Source organism: Myotis lucifugus, unplaced genomic scaffold (genome assembly GCF_000147115.1).
Source record: "Myotis lucifugus unplaced genomic scaffold, Myoluc2.0 scaffold_387, whole genome shotgun sequence".
Taxonomy (NCBI): Eukaryota; Metazoa; Chordata; class Mammalia; order Chiroptera; family Vespertilionidae; genus Myotis; species Myotis lucifugus.
The window spans coordinates 119,315-130,656 of record NW_005871435.1 but is presented as its reverse complement, the minus strand read 5'-3'; positions in this window follow the sequence as shown (position 1 = coordinate 130,656).

Below are 11,342 nucleotides of genomic sequence, written 5' to 3'. Positions count from 1 at the left end.
TTGTGTAGCCATCACCACCACCCATCCCCAGAACACTTTTCATGTTGTAAATCTGAAACCCTATACCTATTATACAATAACTCCCCATTCTCTCCTCCCACCAGCTCCTGTAAACCACCTTTATACTTTCTGTCTCTATGATATGACTACTCTAAGTACTTCATATAAGTGGAACCACAGAATATTTGTGTTTTGTGACTAGCTTATTTCACTTAACATGATGTCCTTAAGGTTCACCCATGTTGTGGCATACTGGAGAATGTCCTTCCTTTTTAAGGCTAAATAATATTCCCTTATATGTACACTAGTAGCCCAGTGCACAAAATTTGTGCACTCAGGGGCGGGGGTCCCTCAGTTATTAAACATTTATCCGCACAACACTGACTGACCACATTGGTGGTGGTGGTGGTGGTCTTGTCAGAATGTGTTATATTATGCAGAAAAAAATCTATTTAAACAGATTTGATTTAGATATTTTCAAAGATGGAAGATTTGTCCCTGTCAACTATTTTAGTTGATTCATATCTTCAGTAATTGTCATCATTGCAAAGTTTTCAGTCCCCATATGGATTGCTGGATATAATAGGTCATGCGCTGTCCCTGTCCTTTGTAGCCTTTGTTACCTTAAGGAGGACTCTAGTTTTCCATTTATATGTTTAAGTACTAACCTTACTGGCTTAAAAATGTAAGCTTTTAACACTGCTCTCTCTGTTCCGTATCCTTCTGAAGAAAAGTGGAGTTGAGAGAAATTCAGAAGGGGAATATTGAAGTAATGACTGCAGTCAGAGAAGAGGGAACCTGTTTCCCTGGCCACAGGCGCTGGCGCCCTGGACCACAGGGCTGGTAGCTTCTCCGGGTGGCTGCAGCCTGGGACCTTGGGCGGGTAGCTTGTCAGTCTCCTGGGCTGCAGCCAGCCGCAGGCGCTAGTGCCTGGACCAAAGGTGGGCAGCTTCTTCTTCTGGGGGCTTCTTCGTCTGTTCTTCCAGGGAGGGTAGTCAGTTATGTGTCATGCAAACATAGGCGTCACCCATCTCAGAAGCCGGGTGCGGGTCAGGGAAGCGCCGGCTGGGGACACTGGCAGTGGCCGCTTCCCTGCCGTCGCACCAGGCTTCTGCAGTCACCGATTGATCACCGCAGAAGCCAAGTGTGGGGACAGGGAAATGGCCGCCTAAGCCCAACTTGTGCCTTCTTGCAGTGTGTGTGTGTGTGGGGGGGGGGGGTGGGGGCCTTCCCCTGGCTGCTGGCACCAGTTTTCCTCCGGCGGCAGGAACCCAGACCTTTGCTCTTCCCTCGGCTCCCGGGGGTGGAGCCGGCACGCTGGCTTCGATCTCCACGCTCCCCATGCCGACCTTTGCTCGCTGCTTCTGCCCCTGGCCAGCAGCGGGCTTTGCTCTCCGCTCCTGCCGCCCGCCCAGCTCGGCTCCCCAGTGGTGGCAGCGGGCGCTCCTACCTGGGGCCAACGGGCTTTGCTCCAAAGCTTGGCGCCGACATATGCAAATTAGCCGCCATCTTGGCTGGCGATTAATTTGCATATCTCGCTGATTAGCCAATGGGAAGTGTGTCAGAGCTACAGTTAATTACCATGTTTCTCTCTTATTAGATAGGATACTACATGTTACTTATCCATTTATTGGTCAATGGACACTCGGGTTGTTTCCATGTTTAGCTTATGAATCATGTTGCTATAAATATGAGTGTACAAATAGCTCTTTGAGATCCTGCTTCCAAATCTTTGGGGTATATACCCAGAAGTGGAATTGCTGGATTGTGTGGTAATTCTATATTTAATTTTTTGAGGAACCTCTATATTGTTCCTCACTTAATTTTCTCTATATGTCTGATGGTTGCTGCAGACACCTGGATATTATCAAGTAGTAATATGTCATGAGAACTTGCCAGATTTCCAATTTTGTGAATGTCACTAGAAATCAACTATTTATGGAGACATTTTGTTTAGTTCTTCACAGAAATAAAGGTTTTATCAGGTAGGTGAGGTGGTCCTCACTTCCATGTACATGAAAACATTTGAGGAGCTTTTCTGAACTTCCCCATTGGCAGTTCCCCATTGGTGGGTCTGAGATGGGGTCGAAGTGTTTGCAAAACATGGGCTTCCTTCAAGTCTCAGTCCCTTCATCTGTGACATGTGGTGGCCAATGGAAGCGACCCCACAGCTTAGGAGGCTTCGGTGAGGTGACAGGTGTGATATAGGCACAGGTCCTGGTGTGTAACCGCAGGCTTAATGGAGCCCAGTATCGTTTTTGTTGAAGGGAGGCCTCCTTTGCAGCCTAGCAGCTCCCATTCTTGAACTGCAGAATCAGCAAAATCAGGAGAGGCCAGAACCACCCTTGCTTCATCCTGGAAACTCCATGTGCTAGAGTAGCACATACCAGACTATATTTTCATATGTAATTTCCACTAATTAAATTTTTTTCATAACTCTCATGAGAGTTCTTTGCCTTGCATTCCCAACTGGGTTACATCCCAAGGGGAATATGGGAATATACACCTTGAAATATTGCATTAAAATTTTAACTTGGGAAAGCAAGAATGCAAATTCATCAGGCCAGTATGTGGGAAATCGGTGCCTCCTTCACTGCTGGAGGATGTGTAAATGGGTGCAGCCTTTTTGTAGGGCAATTTGGCAATATCTTCCAACTCTACAGTAAACATATCCTTTGTATTTCCATGTTTAGGCATCTATTCAGGGGGAAATACTGACATATATAAATAAATAAGCATATACAAAGTATATCATGCATATAGCAGCAAATTCTTAATGAAACAGAAACCTCCTAAATGTTCAGCAATTGAAATAAATGAATTATGAATCACTTATATAATAGAACTAGAGGCCCAGTGCACAAAAATGTGTGCACTCGGGGGCGGGGGTCCCTCAGCCCGGCCTGGGCCCATTTGCAGTCCAGGACCCCTTTGGGGATGTCCACCTGTTGACTTAGGCCCACTCCCTGGGGGATCGGGCCTAAGCTTGCAGTCAGACATCCTTCTGGCAGCCAGGGTGCCCTCGGGCGATGTCCGACTAAAGGCTTAGGCCCCCAAGGGATTGGGCCTAAACCGTTAGTTGGACATTCTTAGTGCTGCCACGGAGGTGGGAGAGGCTCCTGCCACCACCTCTGCGCTGGCCAGCATGAGCGAGCTTCTGGCTGAGTGGCACTCCCCATATGGAAGTGCACTGACCACCAGGGGCAGCTCCTGCATTGAGCGTCTGCCCCCTGGTGGCCAGTGCACATCATAGTAACCGGCCATTCTGCCGTTCAGTCAATTTGCATATTAGCCTTTTATTATTATTATATAGGATGTCCCTATTGCTCCCCTTTTGCCCCCTCTACCAAACTCTTGCCCCCAACTTTTCTCTGGCCATCACCATACTGTTATCTGTGTCCATGGGTTGTGCATATATTTTCTTTGGCTAAACCATTCTTTAAATTCATTATCTGAATTTTTATTTTCAGATAAGTGCTTATAACTGAACTACTATATATTTTCTATTATATCATTTAGAATTAAGATATTTTTTAATTGAACCCTTGTAAATTTTAGCACAATTTAATAAATTATGCTAGAAGCAATTAGGAGATTTTTCATGTAATGCAGATACATTTCAATAAATATTTTATTAATTTTTAATTTTTTAATATTTTAATTTGAAATAATCTCATACATGTAAAAAAACCTATACAATACTACAGCATATTATATGTACCCTTCACCCAATTTCTTAGGTGTTAATAATTTAAACATACCCATTATACAACTAAAAAAATTTGGAATACATTTTTTTTATAATCTCTTTAATGTTACTTAATCCATTTACTTTGTTTTTGTTAATCTTCACCCAAGGATATTTTTCCATTGAATTTTAGAGAGAGTGAAGGGAAAGGGAGAGACACATTGATTGGTTGCCTCCTGCACATGCTTTGATAGGGACTGGGGAGGAAGCCAGCAACTGAGGTACATGTCCTTGACTGGAATTGAACCTGGGACCCTTCAGTCCAAGGGCTAATGCTCTATCCACTGAGCAAAACAGGCTGCAGCTTAATTCATTTACTTTTAATCTATATGTGTCTTTATATTTAAAGTTGGTTTTGTTTTTGATTCACCCTCATAATCTGTCTTTTAATTGGTGCATTTATGCCACTGACTTTCAGAGTGCTTACTGATAGAGTTACTGCCATATCAGGTGGTTTCTGGGGCTTCCGGCGCCAGCCTGCGGCCCGGGACCAGATCCGATCACGAGTGGCAGGCAGGCGGCTTCTGTGGTCCCACACCGGGGCCTGGATGGCGGCTCGGGCTGGCAGCTCGTACTGTCCCGCCCTGCCTGCAGTATGCAAATTAGCCACCATCTTTGTTAGCGGTTAATTTGCATATCTCACTGATTAGCCAATGGGAGGCATAGCGAAGATACAGTCAATTACCATGTTTGTCTATTATTAGATAGGATATTAGATAGTGGTTGCTTTAAAAGGGGGGATTCTAACATGGAAATCTCTCGAAGACATAATGTTAAGCACAGCCAGTGTGGCTCAGTGGTTGAGCATGGACCTATGAACCAGGAGGTCACGGTTCAATTCCTGGTCAGGGCACATGCCCAGGTTGCTGGCTCGATCCCCAGTAGGCGGCTTGCATGAGGCAGCTGCTTCATGATTCTCTCTCATGATTGATGTTTCTGTTTATCTCTCTGTCTCCCTTCCTCAGTCAATAAAAAATATATATTAAAAAAAACACAAAGACATAATGTCAATTGAATAAGGCAAAACAATACATAGAGTATAACTTCATTTCTGCAGCAAAGATACATATTTGCATATACATATGTGTGTATGTAAAGTATAGGAAAGAACTTAGAAAAATACATACCAAACACATGAGAAAATTTTTATTAAGATGATGTTAATTAAGTGATAGTAGTTGTGTCTAGTCACTTTTAGGGAGGGATTAGGGAGACCTCCCCTTACCAAGAGTGCTCTGTAGGGTTCTCCTGCAAGTTCTTTGGGGCTGTGCACCTTGGCCCCACGCACTCACCAAGGCCATGCTACTCAGCGGTGTAGCATCTGGCCAGACACCTCGGATTTGCCTTTGGGCTTGTTCTCTGTTGTGCTCTTTGTTGTGCTCCGTGCTGACTTGGGCAATTGATCTCCACCCTGTACTGAGCTGCATGTCTTCTTCAGATACTCTGGTCCCTTCTTCAGACAGAGGGGTTCTGGGTGTTGTACACTTTGAGCATCCAAAGAGGCTGAGATGCTGGGTGTGAGCTAACTACCTGGGATGGCTGGTCTGAGCCCTCCTCTCTTGGCTCGCTTAGTGTTCCTGTGATCTCAGAGTACCTCATCCTGGCCTCCCCATAGGTGCTCATGAGGTGCTTGTCCCTGATCTGACCCCCAAGGACAAAGCAGGCTTCTCTTCATTCCTATACTCATTGGAGTTTTACCTCTACACCCCCTTCTCTGAAATTCTGTAATTGGGATAAGAAAGAGGGCGGGCTTCTTACTCAGGCCCCTGTGCAACTGTTTACAGTCTTCTCCTGTAGTTCAGCTCATTGTAGCTCACCAACACAGGCCTCTCTCTAGGAACCTGTCAGTATGGAGCAGGGTAGGCTCAGACACCAACCATCAAGAATGGACTCTAAAAAAAAAAAAAAGAGTGGACCCTGTCTCTCAATAACCAAGGGCCCTGCCAACTTGTGAACTTTGAACATCCATCTCCTCAGATGAGCGACCTTACTACCTACGCTTGTGATTAAGGGGTGGTCCTCATTCCACCCCTACTTAGGGATCTCAGCCCTGGATGGCACCAAAGCACAACCCGTTCACCATCTCTCCCAGAAGCACATTGAATCCTCCTGGAACGGGACCTCCAGGAGGCACCAGGTGGAATAACACGTAGCTTCATAGTTTTAAGCTCTTACTCTGAAATTCTAAATTATATACAGGAAATTATTTTCTTTGGCCACTTTTTCTAATGACACCAGGGAAACCAGTGCCAAGTTGTGATGTAACAATGAACTCTCCTGTTTGGATTTGCATCTATGAGAAAACGTACCGTAATTAGATAGAAACCAGTTATGAAATAGAACAAAGTAACTAGATCATGTAGTACATTTCCTGTTCTATTGCCCCACCTCACACTCCTCTCTGGTGTCACTGAGGGTATAAATTGGGGCTGGGCTCAGTGTGTGCATTCACATCAAAGGCCAACATGAAGACAGGCACAATCTTTGTCCTAGTGGCTTTTGTCATCTTGGGGATGGAGATGGCTTGTGCTCAGAGATATGATCCAAGAAGTAAGTGTGCTGTGGGGGTCCTACCTGAGAGAAGAGGAGGCTCAGAGCCCAGCTTCTTACCTGGGATGGTGGGGCACAGGAACAGGCTGCAAAGTGGAGATGTGGCATTGATCAGACCCACTTTCATTAACCTTTAGGAGTGATCACCCTGCGTTTCCCATTCTTCTTCTTTTTAATCCGCACCCGAGAGATGCTTATTGATTTGAGAGAGAGAGAGAGAGAGAGAGAGAGAGAGAGAGAGAGAGAGAGATGAGAGAGAACATATATTGGTTGTCTACCATATATGCCCCAAGTATATATTGAACCTGCAAACTTTCAGTGTGTGGGGTTATGCTCCAACCCACTGAACCACACCAGTCAGGGCCCCACCTTCTTATCAGATCAGGTTGGGCCTTATTAAAAGTTGGGGCTCTCTCTACATGTGCCTGGGATGTAGGGCTCCAACATGGAGTAGCTTGGAGATGAACATGGGGTACCTGTGAGGTGGAAAGACGGATGTCTGGGATCAGAGATGTTTCTAATATCTTCTTCTAAGGTGGAAAGAAGAGGCTTATGACAGAGCAGGTTTCTTGCCTGCGGAACTGGGCAGCCTTTGCAGCAGGGAGAACATTCTCCTAAGGGCCTGACTGTGACAATGGGGGCTTCAGTGTGAGGGTGGAGATGCCGAGGCTGAGGGAGGGTCCAGGAGTACAAAGGAAGAAATGAAAGAGGTGGCAGTCCTGCCAGCAGTGAGGCCGTGGACCTCTAACAGCAGTTTTTATACCTGGTTTTATGTTTCAGGAGACAGACCTGGACACTGCCCCAAGGTGCCCAAAGGAACAGTTGGGCCTTGTGTTGAAAGATGCGGAGGAGATGACACATGTCCCCCTGACACAAAATGCTGCAGCAATGGATGTGGCCATGAATGCAAACGTGCTATCCGTCTGGTGAGTATAAATCAGTCAAGAGCTGACAAGGGTGTTAACATCTCCCCAGTGGACTTTCCTGGGGCCGATGGATGTTCACATGTCCACTGCACACAGACGTCTGGGTAACTCGGAGAGAAAGAGGCTGGAAGTGAATGGCAGAAGGACACCTGGCTGCATTATCTAAGACCCTCTCCTCAAAGAGAAGCCCTATCCCTGTCTCTGTCCCCGAGGGGGCTCTCAGTTGAGACAAGTAACCATGATCCTAGATTCACAGGTCATTACTGACCCAGGGTTTGTCACCCTCCTTCCCCTTCCCCACCAAGGGGGCTTCACTCTTCCTAGAAAATGGGTGATCCTGGGAGGCAGAGGGAAAGGAAAGAGAACCCCAATTATGGAGTATCTCCTGTGTCAGTCAGGCATTGTGCTGAAGGTGAGATGAAAAGGTAAACACAGCTAGTTCATGGAGACAGAACTATGTAGATAATTACAACCCAGGGTGACCACAGCTTTGCACAAATTTCTACTAAGGTCTGCGGAAGCACAGGGAAGAGTTACTGGTTTTGCCTGGCTTGGTGGATCAGTGGAGGTTGGAAGGTTGTCAGAGAGTAGAGAACATTTAAGGAAGAGCTTAAAGGAGGCATACAGTTTGCCACAGTAAGGAAGGGCAGTACAGATGATGGGGAAATGTGGGTCCTATGCTGTAGATGGGAAAGTGATTGAGATTGTGGTCAGTAGAATTTGCAACATCTCAGTAGAGGATCATCCAAGCCAGGGTCCAGAAAGGAATGAGCTGCGTTGCCAAAGAGTTTGGCAGACTGCTGGAGGTTTCTGAGCAGAGGAAATGTCATGATCAAATTTGTATTTTAAAAGGGTGGTGTTTATGACCCTGTGGAATAAGAATGGGGGTGTAAGCCTGCCTGGAGACGAGCCCCAGAAGATTGCTCATGAATCATGGATCCATGCTTGACATAACATTTTCCACACACCATTCCTGGCAAGTGTCTATCCCTTGACGTGCAGTCCCAGAAGATGAAGACATAAAGTGCTGGAGTGGCCGATTCTGAAGAGCTTGTGTCCAAAATAAATTTTACCTGTGGCATTATTGAGACTGTGTCATTCTTCCCATTTAGACATTCTTTCTAGTGGACCCTCTGTGGATGAACAGAACGGACTGTGTGCCCTGTACTGAGCCCATGAATACAAGGCACTCAGGATAGATCAGAGGCAAGGTCTGCCAGCTAGTTTCTTTCCTCCTTCCATGTCCATGTATCGAAACAGGGCAAAGGGCATGATAATATTTTCTCAAGCATTTGGAGAATATGATTTTGGTCAAGAAAAACATGACCTTGTAGCACATAACAGGCCTATAGTAGCAGCATCTATTAGGGCTGACTCAGAAGGAGTAGTAGCAGAAACAAATTCGGAGATACCCAATTCTAAGGCAATACTCCGACATGTAGCAGGACTGGATGCCTAACTCTATGAGAGCAACCCTGGCCCTTGGGATGTGGGGCTTTGAGTGGCGTGGGCTGGGAAGTGATTAGGTGTTAGGATAAGTTGGGACATAGGCTCTGTGGGTGGAGTCTTTGATTCAGAGTTTTCCTGAGGCAGAGGATAAGCCTGGGTCTCCCAAAGAAGCCCTGACAAAAGCGATGGTCTGAGCTGACCCTACAAGCTCCATCTCCCAGCGCTCTCTGTTCACTCTCCACCTTGATTGCCCCACATAGCCTTCTGCCATGGTCTGCCCTGCCTCCTTATGCCTGCCATCTACACATCTTATAACCCCAGTGGCCCGTGGCCTCACCAGCCTGTGCATTGGAATGAGGGCATATTAGCTTTGATACCTTCTTTTACTGGTTGGTCATCCACACCCCAAATCCCACCATGCTTCTGTCTCTCTTGGTCATTACTGGGGGCTCATGAAAACACCCATAACATGTTCTCAAACAATTTCACGTACTATCTGCCATTCTGAATGCCAGTGTATGACCTTCCCCTGCAAAGACATTTGAGGATGGCATCCTACAACGTCCACTTATGTTTCTGACCTTCAGTTAGTCCTGAAGTCTATACAAGTTCTGTAGGCATGCAGACATGTCAGACTCTGTGGTCACCCAGAGTTTGGAGCCATATGTTAGGGGAGGATAATTATCACTCATCATACACAGGCACTTTCACATGTAGTATCTCACTTTACACTCACCACAACTCTATAATACCATCTCAGTAGGAGAATTTTTTGTAAATTTTACAGATGAAGAGACAGAGGGTCCAAGTAGCTAAATGACTTGCCGAACATTACACTCCATTTTAAAAAATTTGTTTTTATTAAAGGTTTCAGAGAGAAGAGAGGTGTAGGAGAGAGAGATACAAATAACAATGATGAGAGAGAATCATCAATTGGTTGCCTCCCACATGGCCCCCACTGGGGACTGAGCCCACAACCTGGGCAAGTGCCCCTCTGGGAATTGAACCATGACCTGCTGGTACATAGGTTGATGCTCAACCACTGAGCAAAACCAGCCAAGCCCAACACTCTTAATGAGTAGAGGAGCCATTCTTCTCTACCATGTCTGTTTGACTTTTAGGTAAATGCTCCATGGCCTGTACCATGCTGACCTTCTCTATAAAAGAGGGAAGATATTCACTGGCAGGGCTCTCCTGGTCAGTTGTTACAGTCTCAGTAGAAAGACATGTATGGATTATCTATGTTTCATATTTAACAGCAGGACAGGGAGGGTGGAGCAAAGGGCATTGACTGGGTCTTTTCTCTTTCCACACCGTCTTCTGCAACGGGCTTTATAAGCTTTAAAGGAAAGGTTTCCCAGGAACCTTTGGGATTCCCCTGCCCACCCATATTTACATTTTTAAAAATGAAGAATTACATGTATAGATTTGGTAGGTATTTTTCAGTCAGCCAAATCTCTTCATCACCCCTGGGCTGGCTGCCTCTCCCATGTACAGCCTATGTGTGGCCTCCTGATCACCCATCATTCCCCAATTCTATGCCATGAGGTAGAGTTGGCTCCACCTCCCTAACACAGCAGCAATGTACCTATGTGTGTAGTTGGGTCACCGATATCTGAGACTTCCTCCAGCCTGGCCAGGTAGCTTTTGAGTCCCTCACCATCAGTGCATGCATACTTTAGACAAGGAATTCATATAAAAGCCTGTTTTGGTAAAGACTTTTTCAAGTGCTCTTTTTTATGTGATTATTCATTTACCTTCTTGAAATGCCAAGCTCCAGAGCACACTCAAGGCATAGCACATGCATAAGGTGTGCTTACTTGGGCTGCTCCCCTTGCTCTGGTTTTTGCTCTTCTGGAAGTCTGTGAACAGATGGTTGTAGGAAGGTCCCTGGAGGCAATGCCTTTCAAAGTTTGTTTCCTTTAAAAAATATATATTCTAATTGATTTTAGAGAGGAAGGGAAAGGGAGAGAGAGATGGAAACATCAATGATGAGAGAGAATCATCCATCTATTGGCTGCATCTTGCATACCCTCCCATTGGGGATCCAGCCCATAACCTGGGCATGTGCCCTGACCAGGAATCCAACCCTGTCCTCCTGGTTCCTAGGTCGATGCTTAGCCCCTGAGCCACACTGATCAGGACAAAGTTTGTTTCTTAATTCCAAATGAGCCCTTGACTTTGAGAAAAAATCACAGGTCCTAAAAAAGGCCTTTCAACCGAATGAACCAAAGGCCTTATTCTCTTGGAAGTCATATCCACTTCTTGCAAAGTGATTGAGAAAACAAAAAATGATACCCATAGAACCAATAAACCAATAACAACCAGTCCACTCTTGCACTTAACAGCTCTCCCAGTCCAGTTTACACAGAAAGTTAGCTTATTTCCAGCTTCTTTCTCCAAATAATCATTTAACCAAATCTCAGTTTGTGAGGCATAGGTGCAGCATGAGCTGTTTGGACAGGCTGTGTGGAAACTGTGAGTAGATCAGAATCGGAATGCTGACTATGGAGTTGGGAAATGTACTATTTTATTTCAGGAGGACTTTCTCACTGAGGTATACACTCTGGGGCCCAGTCCTTACAGGACCTGGGAGAAATTTGACATGTTCTATTTTAACCCAAGATTAATTAATAGAGCTTTGTTTGTAAGGACAAATAGTTTGTTTT